Genomic DNA, 7,260 nt, shown 5'->3' with positions numbered 1-7,260 from the left:
TTTCATATGATTATGTGTAGCTTTAATTTATTCACTTGAAAACTGTCTGTTCATATCCTTTGACCATTTATGAGAATGACTTGTAACCTTATAAACTTAAGTCATTCTCTATATATAGAAATGAAACCTTTATCAGAATACCTAGCTGTGAACATTGTTTCCCAGCTGTTTTCCTTTTAATCCTGGCAGCATTGGTTTTATTTGTGGAAAACCTTTTTAATTTAAAAAAGTCAAAATCATTCATTTATAATATATTCTATAGCTTGTTTGATCATAAATTTCTCCTCTTTCCATAGATCTGACAGTGTATTTGTTGTTGTGTTAATTCATCTATTATATATCATCCTTTATGCCTATATTCTTAGGAGTTCTAAAAAAATTCCTTTTATGACACCAATATCAGTACCATATTGGTGTCATAAAAGGAAGTTTGCAGAACTCCTTCTTTTCCAATTTTTTTAAAAATAGTTTATGTAGAATTGGAATGAATTTTTCCTTAAATATTTGGTAGAATTCACTTGTAAATCCATCTGAACCTGGAGACTTTTTCTTATGCAATTTATTGATGTTTCTTCAATTTTCTCTTCTAGAAATGAGGTTATTCAAGTATTTTATTTCCTTTTCTGTTAAATTGGCTAGTTTGTATTTTTCTAACTATTCATCTGATTCATTCAGGTTATAAGATTTATTGGTACAGTTAGGCAAAATAGCTCTGAATTATCTCTTTAATTTCTTCTCATTGGTAGTGAGTTTACACTTTTAATTTTTGATACTAGTAATTTGGTATTCTTTCTTGTTTTAATCAAATTAACTAAATATCTTACATATTTTATTGGTTTTTTTCATAAAATCAATTCACGTTTATTTATTAGATAAATGGTTTTCTCACCTTCAATTTCATTCATCTCTCCTTTGATTTTCAGAATTTCTAATTTGGTATTTAATATGGGATCTTTAATGTGTTCTTTTTCTAACTTTTTTAGTTTAATACTCAATTCATTGATCTTCTCTTTATTTTATTCCTATAAGTAACCCCCTAAAAATTTCTTTGACTGCATCCCATAAATTTTGGTATGACATCTCACTGATCATCATTTTCTTGGATTAAATGATTGGTTATTTTTATTATTTGTTCCTTGATCTACTCATTCTTTAAAATCAAACTATTTAGTTTCCCATTATTTTTTGATTTATCTTTCCATGACCCTTTATTGCATGCAATTTTATTATATATCTGAAAATTATGCATTTATTATTACTGCCTTTCTGCACTTGATTGTAAGGTTTTTATTTCCTACTTCATGGTCAGTTTTGATATAGGTGCCATGTACTGCAGAGAAAAGGTATATTATTTTCTATCACTATTCAGTTTTCTCCAGAGGTTTATCATGTCTAAGTTTTCTAAGATTCTATTCACTTTCTGAATTTCTTTCTTGTTTATTTTGTGGTTAGATTTATCTAGTTCTCAAGGGGGAGGAGGCTTGAGGTCCTCCACTAATTTGAACACTACACCACTAGATGCATATATGTTTAATAATGCTATAACTTTATTGCCTATAGTGCCTTTTAAAAAGATATAGTTCCCTTATCCCTTTTATTGAAAATTATTTTTGCTTTTTGCTTTTGCTTTGCCTGAGATCAGGATCGCTGCAAATATCATCTTCCTTTTGTTGTATACAATTTAATATTCTTGACTAACATGATTTTTTTCCTTTTCTGTTTACCTTTTTATACATCTCATGTATTGTATTTTAAGAATGAATTCTCTGTTTTCTTTTGGTCATTTTATCAGGAAGACCTCTCCTTTTTTGAATATTCAGCTTTTCCCTTGTCAGGATATGCTGAATTTTGCAGGGTAGTAAATTCTTGGTTGTAATCCAAGGTCTTTTACCCTTCAAAATGTCATATTCCAGGCCTTCCAACCCTTTAATGTTGACACTGCTAAGTCCTGTGTAATTCTGATTTTGCTTCCTTTATATTTAAATTGCTTCTTTTTTGGCTGATCATAGTATTTTCTCTTTTATTTGAGAACTCTGTAATTTGACTAGGCTACTTCTTACAGTTTTTATCCTCGGGTCTCTGGACACCTCTGGAGGTTTTCTATGTATTCTTTCAAGGTCATTTTGCCTTCCTGTTATAGTATGTTGAGACAGTTTTCCCTGATAAATATCCTGAAAGATATTTTCCAAGCTCTTTTTTAAATCTAGGCTTTCTAGTAGACCATAATTTGTAAATTATCTCTCTTGGATTTATTTTCCAGATTGTTACTTTTTACTAAAAGGTACTTTATAATTTTCTTCAATTTCTCCAGTCTTTTGATTTTGTTTGATGGAATCTTGGTATCTCATAGATTCATTAGTTTCTATTTATTTAATCTAATTTTGAGGGGTTCATTATTTTCAGTTAGCTTTTTCCTTTTCCAGTTGGCCAATTTTGCTTTTTTGCTGAGTTATATTCCTTTTCCAGTTGGTCAATTAGAGTTTTAGATTAATTGTATTCCTTTTATCTTTTGGATATTACATTCATTTTTTTCCAAATTGGCTAATTTTACTTTTAAAGAAGCTGATTTCTTTGGTCAGTTTTTCATAATTTTCCTAGATGACTCTCTTTTTTTTCCATTTCTCAAGTTTTTAAATTCTTTTTAAAGCCCTTCTATCAGGTTTTGGATTTGAGTTCACTTTACAAACTCTTTTGAGACTTCCCTTGTGGGTAATTTTTCCACTGCTTTCTTCTTCTGAAGTAGCAATGTTATCATCTTTATCTGCATATTAGCTCTCTATGGTGAGTACTGTTTTAGCATTTTTGTTCCTCTTGATTGTTTGAGTTCTGGTCCTGGGGTGTAGGGAGTATAAAACAAGATTTTTATGCTGGGGCTGCTATCTGATCCCTGGCTTCATAGATTCCTTTGAGATTTCCCATGAAGTAATTTGTCACTGCATTCTTCTTAGATGGTTACTGGAAAATCTTGAAAACACAGTCCACTATCTAGAACCTTGGCATGCAGGCCAACAGGAAATTGGCATACAATACTGATAAACTCTTCCAGGCAACCAAATTTTGACATAAATTTTCCATAAACCCTCCTGACTGATGATATCAAAGGCCTTGTTCAGATCTAAAATGTTGTATACAGACCTCTGTTCTGTTCCTGGCATTTTTCCTGGAGTTGTTGAGCAGCAAATACCATAATGACTTTTCCTCTACCCCTTCTGAAGCCATGCTGGATCTCAGGAAGGTGAACAACTTCCAGGTGAAGGAACAGACTATTGAGAAGGCAAGAATTTTACCAGCAATGACTAAAAGAGAAATTCCCCTGTGATTGTCACAGAACAATCTATTCTCTTTACCTTTTTAGAGATGGACAATGGAGGCATTTTTGAATTCTTGAGGGATAACTTCTTCATGCCATATAACCTGGAAGATTTCAGTCCACTTTTGGATGAGAAATGGACTCCCTATCTTGGAGATCTCAGGTGGAATAGAATCAGCATCAGGTGATTTGCCACTTGAAAGGAGCTTAATGACATTCAAAACCTTTTCTTTAATTGAAACTTCCCCTAGGGACTGATTGACTTCAACTAGAGGTAAACAGTCAGTGGCTTCTGCATTGGTTAAGAATACTATGGAAGTGTTCGGCCCATCTCTCTAGGAACAAGTCTTTATCATTAATCAATGTGGATGCATCAACGCTGAGTTGAAATGCACAATATGTCTTTGGTTCTAAATAATGAATGATACTCTTAAGATTTCCCAGTCACCAATGGGGTAAAATAAGGTCCTATACTTTTTAGCATGACATTTTCAGTTTTTAGCATGATGTTTCAGTTATCAAATGCCTTCAATGAGGATGAATATGGTCTCAAGATCAGCTACCATATTGATGGCAAATTCTTTAATTAGAAAAGACTAAAGTAGAGACTTGAAAAGACTAAAGTACTTTGCAAAACCAAAGTAGAATTTGTGTGTGTGTGTGTGTGTGTGTGTGTGTGTGTGTGTGTGTGTGTGTGTGTGTTTGATCTTCTGTTTGGAGATGACTGTGCACTCAATGTAGCCTCTGAAGCTGCAGCAAAGTATGGATTGATTCTCTGCTGCTTGTGCTAATTTTTGTCTAACAATTAATGCCAAGAAAATACAGGTGTTCCATCAGCCACTAACATACCATCCATATATGGGACCATCAAGTACAGCAAATGGAAAAGTTTTGAGTACTGTGGACAAATTCGTTTACATTGGCAGTGTCCTTTACTAGAAGGTACACATTGACAATGAGGTTGACACTTACATTGCATGAGCTAGCTCAGTATTTAGAAGCTCCAAAAGAAAGTATGGTAAGGAGCAGCTAAGGTGGTTCAGTGGATAGAGTACTAGCTCTGGAGTCAGAAGGATCTGAATTCAAAGCTCACCTCAGACACTTAATAATTGCCTAGCTGTGTGACCTTGGGCAAGTCACTTAACCCCAACAACAACAACAACAATAAGTATGGGAGAGAAGATATAGTAGACCGACTACCAAACTGAGGGTCTACACTGTCATTGTGCTTACCTCATTGCTCTATACCTGTGAAACCTGGATAGTCTACCAGCACCATGACTGAATTGCTTCTATTTAAATTGTCTTAGGAAGACTCTGAAGATTCCCCGGCAGGAGAAGATACCACACACTAAGGTCCTCTCTTGAGCTAAACTGCTTTGAGTTTCAATATTACTACAGAGAATGTAACTGCAATGGGTTGGACATGTTGTTAGAATTCCAGATGTACACTTGCCAAACAAAACTATTTTATAGAGAACTCACACAGAGCAAGCGCTCATAAGGGGGTCAGAAGAAGTGATACCAAGACACCCTGAAGGTTTCATTGAAGAACTTTAGAAATGAGACGCTGGCACAGAATAGAATTGAAGCAACTCAAAGGAAACATGACATACATAAGTTTAGAACACTCACCCCAGGTGTTCACATGGACTATTTGTGCCCAATCTGTGGTAGAGCATGCTGAGCTCAGCCAACAGTCAGACACACTGTAATTTGTCTCAAACAGTGTCCTTCTTCAATAACAAAGGACAAGAACCAACCAGTCTTCTGAGATGGCATTTTTATCATCTCTTTCTGCATAATAACTTTCAATGGTTGGTACTTTCAGTTGTGTTTTTATTTTTGCTCATTTTGATTGCTCTGAGCTATTTGTGCAGAAGCTGGGGGTCTCATTTCTTGATGTTGTGACTGTCCAAGATATTCCCTATGCAACCGAGGCATTTCCCATGCAGAGGTGTGTTTCCTCTTTTATGTGCAGGTTCTGCTTATGCAGTGGTTTGTTCCCATCCAATTCTGCTTTTGCCTCAGGGTTTACAGGGTAAGACTCTGTCTGGGATTGGGACCCTCCCTGCTGACTTATTATCTAGCTTGCTAGATCTAAGGGGCTCTGTGGCTTTCCTGCTCTCCAAACTAGCTGGATTTCACTTCCCCTTTCCCCATGAAGAAACAGACTTTCACTGAAGAACATCCATGATGTCAACAGTTGAAAACTTGTTTTGATTTTTTTGGGGGGGAGGAATCTATAGCTGTGTAGAGGATTCATTTAATATCGTGTAGGAAAAAGCTCTAGGAGTATGCTAGCTTCATGACACCTTCATGGCTCCACTCTGGAGGTCCCTGACTTAAAGGTCTTTAAGGTCCATTTTTAACATTTTAAAAAAATTAATAATTTGAAAACTTAGACTAACATTCTTTTCCTAATTTTGAAATAACTATAAAACCAAACAATGACAGATTTGTGATAAATTTCAAAATAAAATTTCCTCATAAAATCATGTTTCACTAGTCATAATTAACCAAACTTTCATATACACAAACAGATCAAGGTAGAAATCTCAGGAAAAGATAGCTCTAAACTACAACCAATAAAATTTCATACCTAGAATAACAGCAACAGCTTAATGGGTCATAATACAGATTGCCATAAATTGGAAACTTAAAAGGCCAAGATAGAAAAAAAGCAATTGGAATATGCCTCAGAAGAATGCAATATCAGGAAATTTTAAAGTGTCAGGAAAATTATCAGTTAATTTGTTAGTGGGCACAAATTTCTATCCTAGGAAGCAGAATAATCACTGAATAAGTGCAAAAGGAAATACTGATGAATAGCAAGGAGATTATCCATATTAGGAAGGTCTAATCTTCTTCTTATATTAATGATTAACTCTTGATTGAATTTTCATACAATATTTTCAGTTTTGCTTTCTTGATTGCAAGTTTCTCATTATTTAATATATAAGGCTACAAAAATTAGTGAATAAGATAGTCATAATTAAATGAAGAAAACATATTTATTGGCATTTGAGTAAGCTGACAACAATTGGTCTGTCTGCCTGAGAAAGATTAGGTAGAAAGAATTTTCCAGAATAATTCATTAAAATTATCAAGGCTAAAGCTTTCATAATGTAATGGTCAATTAATGCTTTGTAGAGAATTTAAGGTCACTAAAACCAGGGCTATTTCATTTTTATCTTTGTGTCTATAGCATCTATGATTGTTCATGGATCATAATAAACTTTTTTTTGCATGAAAGTTTTTACTATGACATAGACATCATACAGTTTTTGTGATCTTGGTCTTTCCTTCTTGCCTTTACTACAAGGCCAGAAGTGAAACATTTACAACTTTTACAACCTTGAAACGGACTCCAGGAATATCACCAATAGCATGACTTTTTCTACCAAATCCAGCAACTAAAACTTCATCATTTTCCTCAATCAAATTCAAGTAGCCAGCACTGGGAACAAAGGCAGTGATGTTTTGGGGTTTTTTTTTTTGCCATTCTTAATCAACTGGACTCTCACACACTTCCTGATGGCAGAATTGGGCTGCTTGACTTCTACATCAACTTTTTCCAAGACAATCCCTTTGCTATGAGATACTCCTCCAAATGGGTTGGCCTTCAATGCAGTACACAAATGTGGTTTCTTATATTGTTTGTCATGCCACTTTTGGTCTCTTCTGTGGCTGCAGAGCTTCTTAGCAGTACAAAGACCACAACACTTACCCATGCTTCTGCTGTCTGGGCCAAGAGAAAAGAGAGACATAATAAACTCTTAATAGATGATTTTTGAATTGAGTTAAATGGTAAAACATGAACAGTAATTAGATGAAATGGGAAAATATGAGTAGGTTTCAACTTGGACCAATGTAGATAGCAGATTTACTGAGATTTACCCAATGAGATAGCAGATTCACTGAGAAAAGCCATTAAAGTAAATGTTCTT

General features: G+C 34.4%; 1 pseudogene; it reads right to left on the bottom strand.

Moving 5' to 3' along the window:
* Positions 1 to 6,531: 6,531 nt before the first annotated feature.
* On the bottom strand, positions 6,532 to 7,044 carry LOC141499304 (small ribosomal subunit protein uS12-like; annotated as a pseudogene).
* Between the last annotated feature and the right edge of the window lie 216 nt (positions 7,045 to 7,260).

The sequence above is a fragment of the Macrotis lagotis genome, chromosome X (assembly GCF_037893015.1).
Source record: "Macrotis lagotis isolate mMagLag1 chromosome X, bilby.v1.9.chrom.fasta, whole genome shotgun sequence".
In the NCBI taxonomy this organism is placed as follows: domain Eukaryota; kingdom Metazoa; phylum Chordata; class Mammalia; order Peramelemorphia; family Peramelidae; genus Macrotis; species Macrotis lagotis.
The sequence above is the reverse complement of the archived record's forward strand: the minus strand, read 5'-3'. Positions and strand labels throughout refer to the sequence as shown.